Source organism: Ambystoma mexicanum, chromosome 6p (genome assembly GCF_040938575.1).
Source record: "Ambystoma mexicanum isolate Mex_15411 chromosome 6p, UKY_AmexF1_1, whole genome shotgun sequence".
NCBI lineage: Eukaryota > Metazoa > Chordata > Amphibia > Caudata > Ambystomatidae > Ambystoma > Ambystoma mexicanum.
The window spans coordinates 932,366,200-932,387,847 of record NC_090935.1 but is presented as its reverse complement, the minus strand read 5'-3'; positions in this window follow the sequence as shown (position 1 = coordinate 932,387,847).

Here is a 21,648-nt window from a genome sequence, read left to right as displayed (position 1 = left end):
TTTGGTGGTGTGACAGGTGGCCCCGGCACCCCTTGGCATCCTCTGCCTTCAAGAGGCACTGGGCCTTGTCGAGGATCCTAGACCTGAAGTCCTCTCAGCAGTTCCGGACATGTTTGATGTCGCGGACTGCCACCCCCTCCTCGTTGATGGCAGTCACAATGTCCATCCAGATCCTGGTCCGTTCTTCATTGTCGGCGCGCAAACTTCCAAAGAGGGCATCATAATGCCCCAGGACTTGCTCCACCAGGACACCAACTTCCCTGGCACTGAAGCTGGTAGCCCTCTGCCTCTCTGGCTGGGGGTTGCCAGTGGTGTCATATGGTGTTGTGCCCGACATGACAACCCCAGAGGCAGGTGTGGGTGGGCAACTGGGTGCTGGGGCTGGGCTGTGGAGCGATGGTATCCCAGTCGGGAGTCTTCAGTTCCAGCAGGGGTGGTCACAGCAACTGCACCTCTGGCTGACGTGCAGGCAGCAAATAGCAGGGCATGTGGGCAGCAGGCAGTCAGGCAGCAGCAGATGGCAGGTGGGAGCGTGCTTGGGGCTCTGGGGGGCCCGAAAATGGGCTTTTGGGCAGGAGCGTGGTCTTCCTTGTGTATTTGCGTGGCCAGCTTGACACAGAGTGATTTGGCAGGTGAAAAAATTGCACGTCAGTGTGTAATTCGAGGAAAGGCCCTTAGCGTGTAAGCGCGTCAGTGACGTTAGGCACGCAGGCGTTGCCTACAACACGGGTGCATAGTGAATCAGCAAGTGAGAAAACTGCAAGTCACTGTGCTATTGGAGGAAAGGGCCTTAGCGCCTAAGTGCGTGAGTGATGTTTCACGTGTGGGCTGGTTTAAAAGGTATGAGTATCACGCCATTTCCTTGTACGTGCTTACTGTGGAGAGCGAGCGGGTGTATCTTGTACTTCTTGTCGGTTCACACGCGATTACTTCACAACGTTCCAGTTCGTACTCCCTGTTTCCTCAGACTGCATTCTTTTCTTTTTTTGGCGGGGGTGTTGCCTACGCGCACATGCGCGTCTTTTTCACGTTCCTTTACAAGGCAGACGATGAGTCGCGCACATATTTTCCAACTGTGGTTGCCCCCGTGTGTCGCGTAGCCCTTCAGAGGTCATTGTAGGCTGCGTGTAACACACGTATGCTTATTTTTGTGTTTCTGGGTGCCACAGCATAGTGCGGGTTTATTTTTCCACGCACGTGGTTTACCAGGGGTTGCGTGCACCTGTGATTTTGGTTTTGGGGTGCCTGTGCATTGTGTGATCCGTCATCTTCCCCCAGGGGTCACATACAGCCTTGCTAGAGCACTAGGGTACAAATTCCATCTAGTACCCTACCCCTTTCACCCCAATTGCCCAGGACAATTGTTTACTGCAAATCCCATATGCACAACAACATGAGTGCCATGGTTCGGAGGTGACCAAGCAGTAAGGGAGGCAAAGGTGTCCGCCCTCCAAAAGGTGGGCGTGGTGGGCGCCGTAGGGGACGTGGCCAGGATTTGCAGGGTGCCCCTAGACCCCCGTGTGGAGGACCAATCAGGGACACCCATGCCCCCCCCCTATGGTTGTGGGAAACGTAGCTGACACCATCCCAGCTCAGCCCTTGTTGGACCGGCCCATTTTGGCACCTGAACCAGCAAAGGATGACTCCCAGGCTGACTTCCAGGTCAGCAAGTCTAAGCCACGTGTGGCGGTGCAAGTTGCTGTCACCAGGCCACGTGGATCTGGGGCAGCAATGTCATCTGCTGCCCCAAGTAGACAGGGTGGGGAGGCTGCAGGGACAGCTGCAGCTCTATCCACCCCAGCTCTGAGTCTCCCAGCCGGGACAGTGTCGGTCCAGGTCCATCAAACCAACGTTGGCCCTGCCAACGTCACCCTGCAGCCAATGTCTGCACCAAGACATATGGTCATTGTGCATTCGCACACTTCTAGTACCCAGTCCACCTGCGCTTCTGCCCCTACTGACCAAAGTGGTGTAAGCCACTCAGGATCTGCACCACCTTTGAAAAAGAAGAAGAAGGGTGCTCTGGCACTACAGGCTGAGACCCCAGACATGGCTACACACTCCGGCAGGTCAAGGAAGCCTAGCTTTAATGACACCGAACTTGATGCACTTGTGGCCTATGTGTCAGCACATAGCCACGAAATGCTGGTGACTGCAGGGTGCAAGACCACACCTGGTCAACGTAGGGCAGACTGGAAGACCATCGCAGACCAGATTAGTGCCCTTGGATTTGTGAGGCGCACAGCTGATGATTGCTACAAGCGGTGGAATGACCTGAAACGCAGAGCAAAGAACAAGCTGGCCTCAAATCATGCCTCTACTCTGGTGACTGGCAGAGGACAACCAACTCACTGAACATGAGTATGTTGCTGGAACCTTCGTCACAGAGGAACAGATCCAAGGCGTGGGAGACCTACCAGATTACAACGCATTGTCCGGTGAGTGCCCATGCATGTGTGTGCAATCCATGTGTATGTTGTTTGGGTGATGGGTTCTGATTGAGTGCCAGGTGAGGGTGTGTACTCCTGAGTGGTATGGGTCACCCATGTCCTTCATCCAAAACATTCACCGGCCTTGGATTTGGGTATGACAGTATCCCTTATGCCCACAATAGCCAATTACCGCCACATTACTTCAGTTGCCCTTGAACTGTCATCTTGCTGAAACATTGTACTGAATTTTTAAGTGTTCATTCAGGCTGATTGTTTCAATTCTCCCATTTTTGCAACACATTTTTCTGCCCTAATGCCACATATGTGACATGCTTCTTTCATTGATTACACCCCACATTGGCCCACATTTGTTGCCTTGTTATGTGAATGATTAGACCATTCAGACTGATTGAGTATTGGCCTGCTCACATTAAGTTTCGGGGCCAGTTTGAATGTGGGACATGATAGTTGTTTCCTGTCATGTTGAAGTGACCAACCATTGATGTGTACATCTGCCTGCGATCACTGTATTATTGTACACTAGGGGTGTTGCAGTGTGTGGCAGATGCGTATTTTTAGCATTTCTCATCTCATCATGTCCATCTCACATGGATGGGTGACAGTACTCATTCATTGACATATGGCTGTACTTGTCAAATGTACCATGGCTAGGCTACATGCCATCTTTGTGTTGGCATGTGTCATGTATGTGTATTGAACATGCCACTCACAGGCTAATGTGTGATGCCAGTTCTACGCAGCATGCAGCAAATGTGTTGCTTTTCCATCTTGGTGTCCTCAGTGTCTGCTTTTTGCCTTCTCTTCTAACTCATTGACAGTGCATGCATGCCAGGGTTATTGTCATGTGGGACATGTGTAAATCATGTACTGGATCTCTGGCTTGTAAGGCCTATGTGTGTGCTATGGTGCTCATGCCTGTTTCCATTTGTTGTCTTTCATGTTTTTGCAGGTGATGACGCACTTGATGCTGTAGAGGTGGAGGAGATGGTGCAGACCCAGGAGAAATCTCAGGCACGACGGGGCACCAGTGGAGAACGTGGTGTGGTGGTGGGTGAAAACCCAATCTTATTGCAGACCATACTGTCCAGGGGTGTCTCTGGTTGCACCTCCCCAGACCTCTATGATTCAGGTGCTGAATTGGATGATGAGACTAATTTGCTGTCGCAGGTGAGTGTTTCTGGCAGGGATTCTGTTCTGTCCACCCACCTGCACCAGGGGTAGAACCCTCTATGGGGATGTCAGTGTTAGTAACTCCGCCTTAGGCGGTTACGGATGCAGGGTCAAACTCCACAACAGCTGATCATGTTCCTGGACCAGCAGATCAGACGGGGGAATGCAATCCTGCAGCCTCAGGCAGTGCCGGCACAGCACGGTGCAGATCGCCTGGCCCCAAACAGGTGTGGTGCACGCCGACGCGGTGGCCGTGTGCCACCATGCAATACTGTATGGGGAAACTTCATTTACGTTATTGCAGCACAACAGGGAGCATCAGTTGAAATGATGGCTCAGGCAATGGAGAGGGTGGCCACTTCCATTCTCCCCCCTGAAAGGCAGATGGAGCAGCAACAGCAGGCAACAGACTCCATTTGCCAATCACACAGGGAAGACATGGTGGCATCCAACAGGGACCGACGGGTGGCACTGGAGACTCTGCGGGAAGCCATTTCTGTGGAGTCACAGGGCCACAAGGAAGCCCTGAGGTTAGAACTCCAGTTCCTCAGGCAGACTCTAAGTGAACTTGAGGCTTCCCGAAATTTAAAGTCAGAACAGAAGCTGGAGCAGCTCACACGTTCACTCTCAGCTGAGCTGCAGGCACCTCGGGAGGAGATCCGGGCATCACGCGAGGCAATGCGTACATAAATGCAGGCAACCCGTGAGGTGCTGCATGGGGATCTCCACACTATCATCCTCCAGAATCAGACCTTCAACAACCGCATGCTTGCTACCATGGAGGACCATACCAGGGCTTTGCGTGGGCTGCCTCCCATAGCACCACCATCTCCTGATGCAGAAGCAGTGGGTGAAGAGAGCGACAGCAGCAGTTCTCCCACAATAGCGTAGCCGTGCAGGCCATGAGCCCATGGAGGTATTTTTTTTTTTGCAATATCCACGCAGGTGGGTGTTGTTGTATACCCTGTCCTAAAACCTCCTTGGGTGCCTCCCCACCCTGATCCCCACATGGCCATTTTTGAATTTCTTTTTTCTACCGTGTGTTGCCTTGTGTGGCTCCCGTGGGCATCCACTGTGTATTCCAGCTGGGCACATGCAGGCTTGTCCTGTGTTTGGGTTAGATGCTTGGGTTCCTGACACACACACCCCTCCTGCTTCCCTTTCCATGGGCTTGCAAATGGTGTGACCAAGTGACAGTGACTTACACAGTGACATTGGGCTCCTATGAGCTGTGTGGGCAGTCTGTAGTCAAAACTGTGTGTACATCCCTAGTGGGGATGGTTGTTGTATTGAACACTGCATGGTGTATTGATATGTGCTTGTGCATCCATGTCTTCCTCCTTATTCACATGTACCTTCTTCATGTCTTCACAAGGCCGTCTCCTTTGCGGATGCAGTACATGTTGTATGCAGTACACTGACACATTTGCCTGACGTCAACACTCTGCAGTTGGAAGGGGTGTATGTGCTGGCTTATTCAGGTTGTAAAACTTGCACTACTTTCATTTGGTACTGTCATATTTTGGCAATGTTTCATCCTGTGTTGCTGTATTGTGTTGCTGGTAAGTATTTGGTCATGTGTGCTGTTTGTTATTGATTACTGGGAGCATATTGTCTGTGGCCTGTTTCCATTTGGGACAGTGTACTTTGTGACACTTGTGTCATGTGTTGTGCTTCACATTGCATGACATGCCATGGTGTGTTGGGTTGGGGAGATGGGGAGGGGTTGGGTGACATGGCACTGTTTTCATGTTATATTTTGCAAGGGGGTAGTCATTCATGCAGCATAAATGTGTGTCTTTTTGTGACACAGCATTGGTTGTCTTTGGGTAGGTAGGGATGCACACAATGTAACACTTCCAGGTGACCAATCTCAGGCTGGTATGCTTGTGACAGTTGACTGTCCCTTATGTCATCATCATTGATTGTCAGCTGGTATGTAACAGGGCTGTGTGCACTCCACAGGGGTGTGATTTTAGGTGAAGTAATTAGCCACCAGCTGCGTACAGGCTGCCTCACCATGTGCCCTTTCCCCTTCCATGTGCAGCGGCCGTGCATGTGGTTGGGGATGTTGGGGCACCACCATGTCCACCGGCAGGCCCCGGTGGGTTGCAACTGTCACCTGAATCTGTGATATCTTCGTCAGAGAACGTAGACTCCAAATCTCCACCCTCCCCTGACTCCTCACCTTCGTCTTCCTTCCAAGAACCCTTTGTTTCTTTTCTTCTTGATCGCTCCTTTTTTTTATGTAGGTAAGGACGGCCACGGAAGGAAGCCACCGTGCCACCAAGCAGGTGACCAGGGCCCCCCCCGGGAACGCCGAGAAGGGGAAAAAGCCCTAAGGCACAAAAAAAACCTGAGCAATCACTGTGTATCTCGGGAGATATGGAAACCAGGACACTCTTGGAGATGATGTCAGATCGGAAGCGTGGATCTGAAGGAAGTTACTGTAGAACCCCCGGAGGGGGGGGCAGTCCAGACGGAGTGTGGATCAGAACAAAGGGAACCAGGTAGAGGATATGGAACAAGGAGAAGAAGGCAGTCCAATACGCAGGCCGGGATCTGGTACACGAGGAGGCAAAACAGCAGAAAGAATCCAAACGGGTAAGAAGATGGCAATCCAATATTCAGGCCGGCATCTGGTACACGGGAGAGCCAGACAAGAGGAATACAAACAGGTAGGGGAAGAAAACCAAGAATAGGGGGAGAACTGGTAGAATACAGGAAGGCAGAAAATCGGAACAAGAGGAAAAAATGGGATGGGGAGGGCTAGCAAAGACAGGAGGGAGAGCGAAGGGGTGGCAGAAAAAGGGTTAAGAAGCAGAAACGAAAAGGAAACTGGATGAAAGCAAGCGGAGATAGGCAGAAGGAAAGGCTGGGATCCGATCGGGGACCGGGACCCCAAGCAACAAGGAACGGGCGAGAACAGGAAAGGCAAAAGCTATACAGCACTAGCGGACGAAACCGGAAGCATTGCGATGTATCCGCAACTCGGAAGGAGCAGGCTTTAAGCTCCGGGTCGCGTTGGTGTGCAACCACTAGAATGGAACTGAAGGAGGGCGTGACGGGAATGGCAGCCGTCCGCGATGGGAGTTAGCGTCCGTGCCGCCAGCGGCTCCACAAGCGCCACCTGCTTAGCGGCATGACAGTATGCCCCCTCCTACAGTTCCCGCCCCCCGGTTTACCCGGATGAAAAAAATGGAACTTGCACAGCAGGGAAGAGGCTGTAATATGTGTCATGGGTTCCCAGGTGTTCTCCAAGGAGGGGTAGCCTTTCCACTTTACCAAATATTCCAATCTGCCTCTGCGATACCTGGAGTCACAAATTTGAGCTATCTCATATTCTTCCTGAGTGGAAACCCGAGGCAAAGAGACCCGCTCAGCTTGACGTGCCCAGGTGTCTACATGTAAGGTCTTAAGCTGTGAGGCATGAAAGACAGGATGAGCCCTATTGAGGCTGGTTGGAAGTTTTAGACGAAAAGCTATAGGGTTGATCTTCTGTACTATCTTGTATGGCCCTAAGAACTTAGGGGACAGCTTGGAAGGATGGGCCCATCGAGGTAAGTATCTAGTGGAAAGCATCACACTAGATCCCACATCCCACCCAGGGACAGGTTGGCAGTGTTTATTGGCTTGAAACCTGTAACGCTCCTGAGCCAACCTAAGACTTTCCCCTGCCTTCTTGTGTATTTCTCTAAGGAGAGTGAGTGAGGAATCTACAGATGGCAAGTTGGTAGAAAGGCCAGAGACAGGAAGAATAGATTGAGGATGGTAACCATAGGTACCTAAAAAAGGACTATACCCAAATGCCGAGTGTACAGAATTATTATAGGAGAATTCTGCTAAAGACAATAACGAGTACCAGTTGTCCTGCTGGGAGTTAGTAAGCACCTCAGGTACTTTTCAAGTGTTCCGTTAAGGCGTTCGGTTTGTCCGTTGGATTGCGGGTGAAATCCAGATGTGAGGGCTCTTTCGATACCCAGCCTCTCGCAGAGGGCCTTCCAGAAGCGGGAAGTATATTGACTCCCTCTATATGAGATTATCTTTGTGGGCATTCCGTGCAACCTGAAGATATCCTGGAGAAACACTTCTGCCATTCTTGCTGCTGTTGGCACCCCGGGCAAAGGGGAGAAGTGAGCCATCTTGGTAAATGAATCCACTACCACCATTATACACGTGCATCCCTGAGATGGAGGTAGATCTTCAATGAAGTCGGTTGAAATAGAGCTCCAGGGGCCATTAGGTACAGCACAGGGTTCAAGCAATCCAATCGGTCATTGACGAGAAGATTTGCTTCGAAGACAGACAATACAAGACCGAACATACCGATCTACGTCCTCTCTCATCCTTGGCCAGTAAAAGTGTCTTTGAAGGTACTCAGAGTGCCTGTTCTGCCTCGATGACCCGCAATTTTTGAGTAATGGCACCAGGTCAAAGCCATCTTGCGAAAGGCATGTATGGGTAAGTAGAGTGTACCCTTTACCAAGTAGAGATCGTCTCTAATTTTGTATGTAAGGTCCTTTGGATGTTTATCAACCTCAAAGCGACCTCCCGAATCCTCCTTGACTTGTCTGAGAAACTTAGAAACCACTCCGGTGCTCTTGGTTCGGGGAAACATCCGTTCAGGGGGCATATCTGACTCAGGCAAATAATCACAACGACGGGAAAGGGAGTCTGCCACTACATTCAATTTACCTGGAATGTATGTGATGTGGAAGTCAAATTGGGCGAAGAAGTGGGCCCATCAAGCCTGTCGGGTGTTATAACACTCGAATTGCCTCAGGACCTGCAGGTTCTTATGGTCGGTCTGAATGGTAAACAGAAACCTGCCTCCCTGAAGAAGATGACGCCATTCCACCCAAGCAGATTTTATGGCTAGCAACTCCCGTTTGATGACTGAATAGTTCCTTTGGCTGACGTTTAGGGTTTTCGAGAAATATGCGACTGGATGTTCAACTCCCTGGACTTCTTGTAGGAGGACAGCTCCAATGGCGGCTGCTGAGGCATCGGTTTCTAAGATAAAGGGCAGATTTTGATCTGGCTGTTGTAAGATGGGTGCTGAACAAAATGCTTCTTTGAGGTCTCCAAAACTGTCTTCGGCCTCCACACACCATTTGAACGGTTCCGAAGACTTCTTGAGTAGTGAAGTAATGGGTATAATCTTTTGCGAAAAGTTTGGTATGAACCTACGATAAAAGTTAGCCAAACCCAAGAACATTTGGATTTCTTTGACCGAAGTGGGTGATGGCCAATCTAGTATGGATGACACCTTGTGGGGATCCATAGAGATTACTTGATTTGACAGAATATACCCTAAGTAGGGGATGGACGAGGCAGAGAACACACATTTGGCAAGCTTGACCGACAAGTGATTGTTTCTAAGTCTTCGGAAGACCTCCTTGACATGCACTTCGTGTTCTTCAGGATTGTTTGAGTATACCAGGATGTCATCGAGATACACTAAAGTGGTTTGGCATAACAGATCGGAAAACAGTCTCTCCATAAAACGTTGGAATACTGAGGGGGCGTTAACCAATCCGAATGGCATAACTTGGTACTCAAAGAGTCCGAATGGAGTCCGGAAGGCAGTCTTCCATTCGTCTCCGTTCTGCACGCGGAGAAGGTGGTAAGCATTCCTTAAATCGAGTTTGGTGAATATCGTGGCTCCATGAACTGCTTGTAGAATCTCAGTGATCAAAGGCATAGGATAACGATCCTTCACTGTTACTTTATTTAAGCCTCGATAGTCTATGAATAGCGTTAGTTCTTTGTATTCCTTCTTGGAAATGAAAAACAGGGAGGCCCCTGCGGGGGACTTTGAAGGTCTAATGAGCCCATTTGCCATATTGCTGTCCAAATATTGCCTGAGGAATTTTTTCTCCTCCAAAGACAGCGAAAACATCCTACAAAATGGCACCAGCGCTTCCGGAGTAAGGTCAATGCAGCAATCCTCGGGTCGATGCAGAGGCAGTTCGACGGGTTTCTTCTCAGTAACTACCTCAGTAAACTCCTTACGGTAATGGGGCAGACAATGTACGGTCGTTGTCTCACAGCTGTTCGTTGTCTTAACGGTTTCGAATCTGGGCTCGGGTAAACACTCTGATTTACAAAAAGAGGATTGAAAATTTAGCAGGTTCTTTGTCCAGTCGATATTGGGGTTGTGCTTGCGTAGCCAGCATATTCCCAAAATGATGGGGAAGTGAGCAGCTCTGATGATGTCAAAAGTGATTCTTTCGGAGTGTTGTTGTATCGACAAGGTGAGTTCTTCAGTGGTGTGGGTGATCATGCCAGAGCTCAATGGTTCGCCATCCACCCCTTCTACCTTCTGATCTTCTTGCTTGGTGATTCTTTTGACCCCCTTTTGTTTTGCCCAGTGGGTATCTATGAAATTGCCAGCCGCCCCACAATCAAGTAGAGCTAAGGTTATTACTTCTGTAGCCTCTAATTTGAGAGTAACTGTGAGCACCATCAAACGTGAGTCCTCAGAAGTCTCTGATGACGACACTGAAAGGAGCATAAGGACTTGGACCAGCCCCTCGGTAGTGAGTCCCAACACTTACCGAGGGCGAGCGTTTCCCGACCTTCTGGGTGGTACATCCGGGCAATCCCTTAGCATATGTGTGGATGCTCCGCAGTACATGCACAGGCAGCCCTCCATGCGCCTTTTACGTTCCTCCGGTGTGAGTGGGGCTCGAGTTGTGCCAATTTGCATTGGTTCTTCCTTGGAGGTTCGTGGGAAGGGTACTGACGTGGACGGGTGAGTGTCCAAGAGAGGGGGTACGTTTAACTTGGTTCTTTTCTTTTCCATGCGTCTTTCTGTCATTCTGAAGTCGATTCGGAGAGTAGCAGTCAGGAGCACAGCAAAGGATACGGTTCTTTCAATCCAAGCTAGTTCATCTTTTAGGTCTTCTCTTAAACCTCGCCGAAAGATGGCATACTGTGCCTGCTCCTGCCAACCTGCTTCAGCTGCCACCTGTTTAAAGGCTGTTATGTATGCAAGAAGATCCAAACTTCCTTGTCGAATATCAAGAAGATCTTCTGATGCCAAAAAAGTGCTTTCGGTACGCAGAAAGGTTTGCTGCATCAAGGTTTTGAAAGCGTTGTAGTCCTGCAATACGGGGTCAGGCTGGTTCAGCAGCGGGGTGGCCCATGCCAGGGCATTACCGGTCATATGGGTGATCATAAACCCCACCTTGGTGTGGTCGGATGCAAAGGGCTGGGGGCGAAATGAGAAGTGTAAATTGCAGGCGTCCAGGAACTCTTTGACCATTTTTGGAGAGCCCTCAAACTTGCCCGACACTAGGGGAAGCGGTGGAAGATCAGTTGAGGGTCGCAACCTCTCAGTCATGCGTTGCTGTAGGGTGGCATTAGTTGCCTTCAGATTCTTAATTTCCAAATTCAGACTTTGTACAGCAGCTACAGGTTCTTGTACTTGCTGCGGGGTGGCCATCTTAATCTCTTTCGGGCGTCACAAACTGTCACCTGGATCTGTGATATCTTCGTCAGAGAACGTAGACTCCGAATCTCCACCCTCCCCTGACTCCTCACCTTTGTCTTTCTTCCAAGAACCCTTCTTTTCTTTTCTTCTTGATCGCTCCTTTTTTTATGTAGGTAAGGACGACCACGGAAGGAAGCCACCGTGCCACCAATCAGGTGACCAGGGCCCCACCCCCACGGGAACGCCGAGAACACGAAAAAGCCCTAAGGCACAAAAAACCCCTGAGCAATCACTGTGTATCTCGGGAGATATGGAAACCAGGACACTCTTGGAGATGATGTCAGACCGGAAGCGTGGATCCGAAGGAAGTTACTGTAGAACCCCCGGAGGGGGGAGCAGAGTAGGCGGAGTGTGGATCAGAACAAAGGGAACCAGGTAGAGGATATGGAACAAGGAGAAGAAGGCAGTCCAATACGCAGGCCGGGATCTGGTACACGAGGAGGCAAAACAGCAGAAAGAATCCAAATGGGTAAGAAGATGGCAATCCAATATTCAGGCCGGGATCTGGTACACGGGAGAGCCAGACAAGAGGAATACAAACAGGTAGGGGAAGAAAACCAAGAATAGGGGGAGAACTGGTAGAATACAGGAAGGCAGAAAATCGGAACAAGAGGAACAAATGGGACGGGGGAGGGCTAGCAAAGACAGGAGGGAGAGCAAAGGGGTGGCAGAAAAAGGGTTAAGAAGCAGAAACGAAAAGGAAACTGGATGAAAGCAAGTGGAGATAGGCAGAAGGGAAGGCTGGGATCCGATCGGGGACCGGGACCCCAAGCAACAAGGAACAGGCGAGAGCAGGAAAGGCAAAAGCTATACAGCACTAGCGGACGAAACCGGAAGCGTTGCGACGCATCCGCAACCCAGAAGGAGCAGGCTTTAAGCTCCGGGTCGCGTTGGCATGCAACCACTAGAACGGAACAGAAGGAGGGCATGACGGGAATGGCAGCCGTCCGCGACGGGAGTTAGCGTCCGCACCGCCAGCGGCTCCACAAGCGCCACCTGCTTAGCGGCATGACAGCAACGTTGTGCAGGACACATGCTGCCACTATGATCCTGCACCCTACTGGGGGCGCGTATAGCAGTTGCCCACCAGAGCGGTCAAGGGAGCGAAAGCATGACTTGAGCACTCTGAATGTGTGCTCCACTATGCCTCGGGTTGCAATATGGGCTGTGTTGTATCTCACCTCGGGTGGTGTGGTGGGGTTCCGAATTGGCGTCATCATGTGGGTGCTCAGTGGGTAGGCACTGTCCCCTGGGGAGGTGATGATGGGTATCATTAGTGGGGTTGTGACATTACTCAGTATCTGACATGCATGCATTTGCAGAGGCATTTATACTCACCAAGCAGCCATGTATCGTCATGCCGCCCAGCTTCTAGGTCCCGGTTTAGGGTTGACATTCTGTAAATGAAACTGTCATGGGTGGACCCTGGATAGTTGGCATATACTGAGGTGATGATTCCCTTGGCATCACATACTACTTGCACGTTGATGGACTGCCAGTGCTTGCGGTTTCTATAGATGTGCTCAGTTGCCCTGGGAGGACGTAGAGCCACATGGGTGCAATCAATGGCACCTAGCACTTCAGGGAAGTTTGCCACCCCGTAAAAATCCTGGACGGCAGCCTGCCTTTCTGCAGGTGTTCTGGGCAGGTATATGTGCCTGCGGACTGATGGGTGTGCAGTCATTATGGCCAACACCTGGTGTAGGCAGCGTGACTGCATGGCCTGTGACTCCCCCCCCCACTATGGCACTCGTCCACTGAAATGAACCAGTGGCCAAGAAGTGCAGTACATTGAGCACCTTTTCAAAGGGGCTCAGTGCTTGGGAGCACAGGGTGGATGATGTGAGGTCATCCTCCCACTCACTCACCAGGTCGAGTAGAATGTGAGGTGGAAACATGTACCTCCCATAAACCTGTTCATTAGGCATCACGAAAAGGCTGGTCCTGGGTGTAAAAATTCTGGCCCTGACTATCCTCCTCCTCCTGCGGTGTCCCACGACCACTGCTGCGAGGAACTGTATATTCATCATAGCGTCTGAGCTTGTTTGTTGTTTGCGCGCACTATTCTGCGCGGGTCTGCGTACACCTGCTTCCTGCTGGCGTACATGTTTCCAGATTAGCGCGTCTTTTTTGGCGCACGCGTTTCCCTTGTTCGATTCCATGAATACGTGTTGTAGGCACGCGTGTGGGCGTTCCGCGCATTTGCCTCCTGTACTTCCCCCGTAAAGCCAACATTTTCATGCGTTGTTCCCCATTCCGCGTGTTACGTCCCATGTTCACCTACTTTTGTTGAGTGCGCCGTGCTATGTGCGCTTTCGCTGTGCGCATAGCGCATGCCGTTTGATGACGTGTGCGCTGGCGTGCGCCACACAGGATTTTAGCGCACATCCCAGTATTTACACACGCACAGACTTCCATGAATCGATGTGCGCGGCTTTCGCATGCTTGCACTGCGATTTTCGCACTTGCGCTGCGATTTGCACGCTTTCGCGCGCTTGCGCTGAGATTTTCGGCGCACATTAATTCCATGAATCAGCCTGAATGTCTCTTATTTGATGCTTAGGGACTCCTTGAGCAGAGGAATTGACATTTTATTTCGTCTTGTTCAAAACCTCTCCATTTGTAGGCTAGTGGATAGATGCAGTTATTAATGTCTTCCTCAATGTCATGATTGCTCTTCAATATCAATACAAGGCTGCCGCTTCAGCTAAGATCAAAGGATCATCCATCACCTTCTTGCCAAGCATTCATTCACATCTAATACACTCCCAGTGGAAAATCTCTCATTAATTCGTCCCTGCTTCAGCTGTGTATATGCGTCTCATTGATATGAACAATGTAACTCCTGCAATAGCTGGGCCATTACAACAATGTCTACAGCCCTTTGTGTCACATCTTTGAATGTTTCACATCATCATTTCATTTGCAATCAAGTTTATGCACGTATACCTAGTGCATGTCGGGGAGTCCTGGCCACCTTTGTCATGTGGGGAAAGTACAATTGTCTTGTCCATGCCCACAATGCAGTTGCCCCAACCTCCAGAACAACTAAACTCAAGACCAAACTTTCCCCACCCACAAATTCAGAGATATATATAGTAGATAGTGGAATTTATTTCCTTTTATGTACCATATATTTCAGTTAGGTTTGCAGTAGGGAACCTAACCCCTATACCAAAAACATGAAAATTATTTTTCCAGGATAATGTAAACTGGTGAAATAGGAAAGCTGGGATTTGAACCCAGGTTTCCTCTTGTCCTAATTTGCAATTTGAAAAACGCCTACATCTCTCATTCCATCTGTTGGGAAATTGGGAAAGTTCAAACTTCTAGGCACCATACCACTGACTCAGGGGTGGACATGTCATCATCGCCATTTCTGTCACTTTTGCAAATTGCAAAAAATATTACAATATTCATGGTAAATGGGATAAGTGTTACATTTAGGTTACTTTGTGCTATTTTGTATGGAGGCGATACATTTGTAGATTTGCATGCGTGCAGAAACATGGGGCTTGTCTGCCATACCAGTATGGGGCTGCCCGACAGGGCCCGCACATGTTGGTGTGATGGCTCTGCAGTGTTGAGGATACCCACATGCCACACCACTGCTGGCATGGAGTGTGCCAGCCGGATAGTAGGGTGCATTGCACTTGGATAGTCCGCTTACCACACCTTCACACTCCACACCAATTCAAGGGTTCCCTTGGTGGCCTCCCTCAGGATGTTGTGGGGGTGGGCTGATGTGGCACCCCTTCAGTTCATCCTGACTGCTAGTGCCAGCTGCTGGCCCTGCTGGCATGTGTCCCTGTCCATGTTATAGAAAAAGAAGGTCAGGCGCGCACTCTGGTTCCAAGTCATTTAATCCTGATGTGAGTAATAACAGGGTTGAATCCCAACACAGTTCAAAAAATAATAACAGGGCTGAATCCCAGATGCAAATAGTCCCAACAATGTTCAAAAATTACCAGGGTTAAATCCCAACTGCTACAGTTCCAAAGCACAATAGTTAGTTGTACTCCTCCAAGTACTTTCAAGTCTCAAACTCTCATCAGGGAGGCTGTGTTCCTTTTCAGGTGTTGCTAATTACTTTTTTCAATTTCATTCAATTTCAGCCTCAAAGGATTCTGGTTATTGTAGTGATGGCACAAGTGTTTCATTCAGGAGACCAGGAACCAACTCCCCTCCAAATACAAATCTTACCCACAATTGGGGGAGGGGGGAAAACCAGGAATATAGCTCTCCAAAGTGGGGGCATAATAGCCCCGGTGCTGCTGCCTCTGGAGCCCGGGTCTCCTGTAACATTAAGTAGAAAAAGAAGGTCAGGCGCGCACTCTGGTTCCAAGTCATTTAATCCTGATGTGAGTAATAACAGGGTTGAATCCCAACACAGTTCAAAAAATAATAACAGGGCTGAATCCCAGATGCAAATAGTCCCAACAATGTTCAAAAATTACCAGGGTTAAATCCCAACTGCTACAGTTCCAAAGCACAATAGTTAGTTGTACTCCTCCAAGTACTTTCAAGTCTCAAACTCTCATCAGGGAGGCTGTGTTCCTTTTCAGGTGTTGCTAATTACTTTTTTCAATTTCATTCAATTTCAGTCTCAAAGGATTCTGGTTATTGTAGTGATGGCACAAGTGTTTCATTCAGGAGACCAGGAACCAACTCCCCTCCAAATACAAATCTTACCCACAATTGGGGGAGGGGGGAAAACCATGAATATAGCTCTCCAAAGTGGGGGCATAATAGCCCCGGTGCTGCTGCCTCTGGAGCCCGGGTCTCCTGTAACATTAAGTAGAAAAAGAAGGTCAGGCGCGCACTCTGGTTCCAAGTCATTTAATCCTGATGTGAGTAATAACAGGGTTGAATCCCAACACAGTTCAAAAAATAATAACAGGGCTGAATCCCAGATGCAAATAGTCCCAACAATGTTCAAAAATTACCAGGGTTAAATCCCAACTGCTACAGTTCCAAAGCACAATAGTTAGTTGTACTCCTCCAACTACTTTCAAGTCTCAAACTCTCATCAGGGAGGCTGTGTTCCTTTTCAGGTGTTGCTAATTACTTTTTTCAATTTCATTCAATTTCAGTCTCAAAGGATTCTGGTTATTGTAGTGATGGCACAAATGTTTCATTCAGGAGACCAGGAACCAACTCCCCTCCAAATACAAATCTTACCCACAATTGGGGGAGGGGGGAAAACCATGAATATAGCTCTCCAAAGTGGGGGCATAATAGCCCCGGTGCTGCTGCCTCTGGAGCCCGGGTCTCCTGTAACATTAAGTAGAAAAAGAAGGTCAGGCGCGCACTCTGGTTCCAAGTCATTTAATCCTGATGTGAGTAATAACAGGGTTGAATCCCAACACAGTTCAAAAAATAATAACAGGGCTGAATCCCAGATGCAAATAGTCCCAACAATGTTCAAAAATTACCAGGGTTAAATCCCAACTGCTACAGTTCCAAAGCACAATAGTTAGTTGTACTCCTCCAAGTACTTTCAAGTCTCAAACTCTCATCAGGGAGGCTGTGTTCCTTTTCAGGTGTTGCTATTACTTTTTTCAATTTCATTCAATTTCAGTCTCAAAGGATTCTGGTTATTGTAGTGATGGCACAAGTGTTTCATTCAGGAGACCAGGAACCAACTCCCCTCCAAATACAAATCTTACGCACAATTGGGGGAGGGGGGAAAACCATGAATATAGCTCTCCAAAGTGGGGGCATAATAGCCCCGGTGCTGCTGCCTCTGGAGCCCGGGTCTCCTGTAACATTAAGTAGAAAAAGAAGGTCAGGCGCGCACTCTGGTTCCAAGTCATTTAATCCTGATGTGAGTAATAACAGGGTTGAATCCCAACACAGTTCAAAAAATAATAACAGGGCTGAATCCCAGATGCAAATAGTCCCAACAATGTTCAAAAATTACCAGGGTTAAATCCCAACTGGTACAGTTCCAAAGCACAATAGTTAGTTGTACTCCTCCAACTACTTTCAAGTCTCAAACTCTCATCAGGGAGGCTGTGTTCCTTTTCAGGTGTTGCTAATTACTTTTTTCAATTTCATTCAATTTCAGTCTCAAAGGATTCTGGTTATTGTAGTGATGGCACAAGTGTTTCATTCAGGAGACCAGGAACCAACTCCCCTCCAAATACAAATCTTACCCACAATTGGGGGAGGGGGGAAAACCATGAATATAGCTCTCCAAAGTGGGGGCATAATAGCCCCGGTGCTACTGCCTCTGGAGCCCGGGTCTCCTGTAACATTAAGTAGAAAAAGAAGGTCAGGCGCGCACTCTGGTTCCAAGTCATTTAATCCTGATGTGAGTAATAACAGGGTTGAATCCCAACACAGTTCAAAAAATAATAACAGGGCTGAATCCCAGATGCAAATAGTCCCAACAATGTTCAAAAATTACCAGGGTTAAATCCCAACTGCTACAGTTCCAAAGCACAATAGTTAGTTGTACTCCTCCAAGTACTTTCAATTCTCAAACTCTCATCAGGGAGGCTGTGTTCCTTTTCAGGTGTTGCTAATTACTTTTTTCAATTTCATTCAATTTCAGTCTCAAAGAATTCTGGTTATTGTAGTGATGGCACAAGTGTTTCATTCAGGAGACCAGGAACCAACTCCCCTCCAAATACAAATCTTACCCACAATTGGGGGATGGGGGAAAACCATGAATATAGCTCTCCAAAGTGGGGGCATAATAGCCCCGGTGCTGCTGCCTCTGGAGCCCGGGTCTCCTGTAACATTAAGTAGAAAAAGAAGGTCAGGCGCGCACTCTGGTTCCAAGTCATTTAATCCTGATGTGAGTAATAACAGGGTTGAATCCCAACACAGTTCAAAAAATAATAACAGGGCTGAATCCCAGATGCAAATAGTCCCAACAATGTTCAAAAATTACCAGGGTTAAATCCCAACTGCTATAGTTCCAAAGCACAATAGTTAGTTGTACTCCTCCAAGTACTTTCAAGTCTCAAACTCTCATCAGGGAGGCTGTGTTCCTTTTCAGGTGTTGCTAATTACTTTTTTCAATTTCATTCAATTTCAGTCTCAAAGGATTCTGGTTATTGTAGTGATGGCACAAGTGTTTCATTCAGGAGACCAGGAACCAACTCCCCTCCAAATACAAATCTTACCCACAATTGGGGGAGGGGGGAAAACCAAGAATATAGCTCTCCAAAGTGGGGGCATAATAGCCCCGGTGCTGCTGCCTCTGGAGCCCGGGTCTCCTGTAACATTAAGTAGAAAAAGAAGGTCAGGCGCGCACTCTGGTTCCAAGTCATTTAATCCTGATGTGAGTAATAACAGGGTTGAATCCCAACACAGTTCAAAAAATAATAACAGGGCTGAATCCCAGATGCAAATAGTCCCAACAATGTTCAAAAATTACCAGGGTTTTCACTACAGCTACCAGAATCCTTTGAGTCTAATTAGACACACCTGCTCAAACAGCCTCCCTGATGATTATTTGAGATAAGAAAGCGCTAGGAGGAGAACAACTACAGACCACAGAACTGCAGCTGAGGGATCTAACCCTGTTATTACTGAGTACCTGATTTGCAGCAAGGGATCTAACCCTGTTAATACTGAGTACCTGATTTGCAGCAGAAGGGATCTAACCCTGTGAATATTTGTCCATATTGGGATGTGACCCAGCTACTTATTTTTTGCAACAGGTTCAATTGACCAGGACCGGGAGTGCGCGCCTCACCCACCTTCTTTTTTGTCCTGTCCATTTTATGCCAAGCGACACTTTATTTGGTTGGTCACTTGCAATGTGCATTTGGGGAGTGGGTGGGGGTAATGACTCACCTCCTGCCAACTGGCTGCTGGCACCCACCTCCGCTCTGCCAGCTTCCTCGATCCCCTCTATATTGAGGATGCTGCTTGCCTTCTCCTCCCACAGTGTGAGGGCAAAAGGCTCTGTGATGCTACCTCCTGTGGCCATGTCCTCCTGCCGGTGTTGGGAGAGTAGACCCTGCACTCTGACCCTTAGGTCATTCCACACCACTTGCGGCAGTCTTCAGCATCCCGGGGGACGATGCCAACTACGGTGACCTACTGGCTTGTTGCCTGCCAGATTGCAGTCTTATGCTGCCCCAACGTTTTCCTCTGCCTGTTCCCATGCAGCTTGTCACAGTGTTCCACCACCTCATCCGTGAGGACTTGTTGCTCCCCCTCACTGAATTTAGGCTTCCGGAGCTGGTTTTCAGGTACCGTCCCTCAGGTCCTCTTCTGCAACATGATCCCAGTGGCATTTGGGTCCGGATGGCTGCATCAGGGTGGATTCTATTATTAAAGATGGCCGCTGCCATGCTTCCCATTTCGGCGATGACACTATTAGCGCCGACTACTGACCAGCGGTAACAATAATTGCACCAGGTTTCGGCGGTTTTTGGGCAGAGTGGCCTGTTTCAGTATTAATTCCGCTGGACGGAATAAGCATTACTGTGAAAGTGGTGTGTGCGATCATGGCATGTTGTGATCCGGTGCAAATTCTGGTACAGGACACAGCATTGCCACTTATTCCGCTTGGTGGAATTAACACCGGGATACCGCCAGACTCCTGATGAGGCCCAAAGTGATGAAAAGTGTTCTGCCCGCGTCGCATAATGTGTGAACTATGGAAGGTGTGGATTTGATCCCTTGCTTACTAGTTCCACAGTTTCCAGTTTAGACAGCTGGGGAGATTGCATCTTCTCCTATCCCATCCACAATATTAGAACCAACGAAACACATTCTGCAAAGTTGCTATTCAATGGCTAAACAAGTACTCTTCTCAATAAATATGTCTTTCAAGGCAACAAATCACAGGAAGAAGCATTTTGACAAAATGTAAGAGAAGTCTTAGGTGAAACATATGTTCATTAACCAAATATGCATCACTTTTCCCAAAAAAGGGCAGAGAATGTCCAAGAATTGGGTGCATGTGCATGCTTCAAGCAGAGATCTGAGCAACAGTCACTCAATCTGCTGACCTATCTTTTGAGAATTCTACCTCTGCCTCATTTATCCTATTTTCCTTAGCAATCACCTTCCGGTATCCTTAAATTGCACCACATCACCAATAGTTTCTCACCCTCTTTCCTTACAATAACATTTCAGACTTCCATTCCCTTTTTATGCAAACCCTTAACCCTTAACTTAACTCTCTTCCCTTTCTTCGCATAGACCCCCTTCCTTGCTCACGTTGCTTAGTCACCTATTGCTTTGCCCAGCTTCAAAATGTAGAAAGTAGACCACCTTGATTTGCCAGTCATCCTCTGCCAAACACAACAAGAAGCAGTAGCTGGGTTGCTGCTAGGAATTGTAGCTCTGAGGTCTGCACATGGGCAACACAGAGTGGAAAACATGAGAAGGTGTGCATGTTATTGTGCTCCCAATTTTCAGTTTCTTGGAAATTCAGCTGCATATTTCAATTTATGGTAGCAAAGGGAATCGCAAAGACAGCCCCCCTGTGATGTGGTGATGGAGATGGAGTAAAAACACATGTGTCTCTCTGTCTGCGGGTCTGTGTGTGTTTGTTTCGGTAGGTGTGAGTGTAAAGATGGGTTGGAGGGTATTTGTGACCTTGTAAAATTTTGGTGAATACGTTAATTTGGAAGTGAGCCTTTTATTGGTCTCATAAGAGTTCTTTCTGGATAAGACAATAAAGCACCACCACAGAGTTAGGGTCGCTCTGAGTTGGGTGGTAACAATGAAATCATCTTTGGCAAATACCACATAATTTACTCTCTCACCATTTGAGTTTTTAAACATATACATCTAGTAATATTCCATGGTGATACCAGCTGCAGTTTTATAGACAGTCTTTCTGCTGAAAATCTGCCCATCTTTTCTTCCACTTAATTGATGGATGTAAACAATCCAAATTGCTCCCAGTGCCAGTTTTTTTCTAAACATTTTTATTGAACCAAAGTGAAGTGCAGTGAAAACATGTTTTTACAAAAGGCTATGGTAAAATGGTGATACATTTGGCATCTATGATGCCCCCTTCTGGCCACCATTCATATGTAATGCATAGAAGCTTTAGAATGTATCCTTTTGTGCACAATGTACAGTAATGGGATTAAACACTACTGTACAAAACCCATTTCGAACATTTGATTGAAGGACATTCAGGAAAAACTAACTTCAGAGGTAGTACATTTCAAATTCTGCAGATTTTCAGATAAACCAGTGGCAAAGTTGGTAACATTCTCCAACGAGATTTCATAAAAGAAATATCTGCCAAAATCTGAATGACACTCCCACCTCAGTACCTTAGTTTGTAGTGTAGTAATAATACCTGCATGTTGCATCTTTCTTTGAAGATTTTTCCAACTGTGCCCAAAAGTGAGTGCCACAATCAATCCAACTGCCATTTCAATAACCAGCATATAGTTGCATCCATGGATGCTATGCAGGGGATGTTTAAATACTTTTGGTCATAAACACACCAGTCATCAAGAAATACACTTGAATATAGGAGACACATTCTTACAGATTAAAAAATAAGGTATGGACTCTTAATGTATTGGCAAGTAT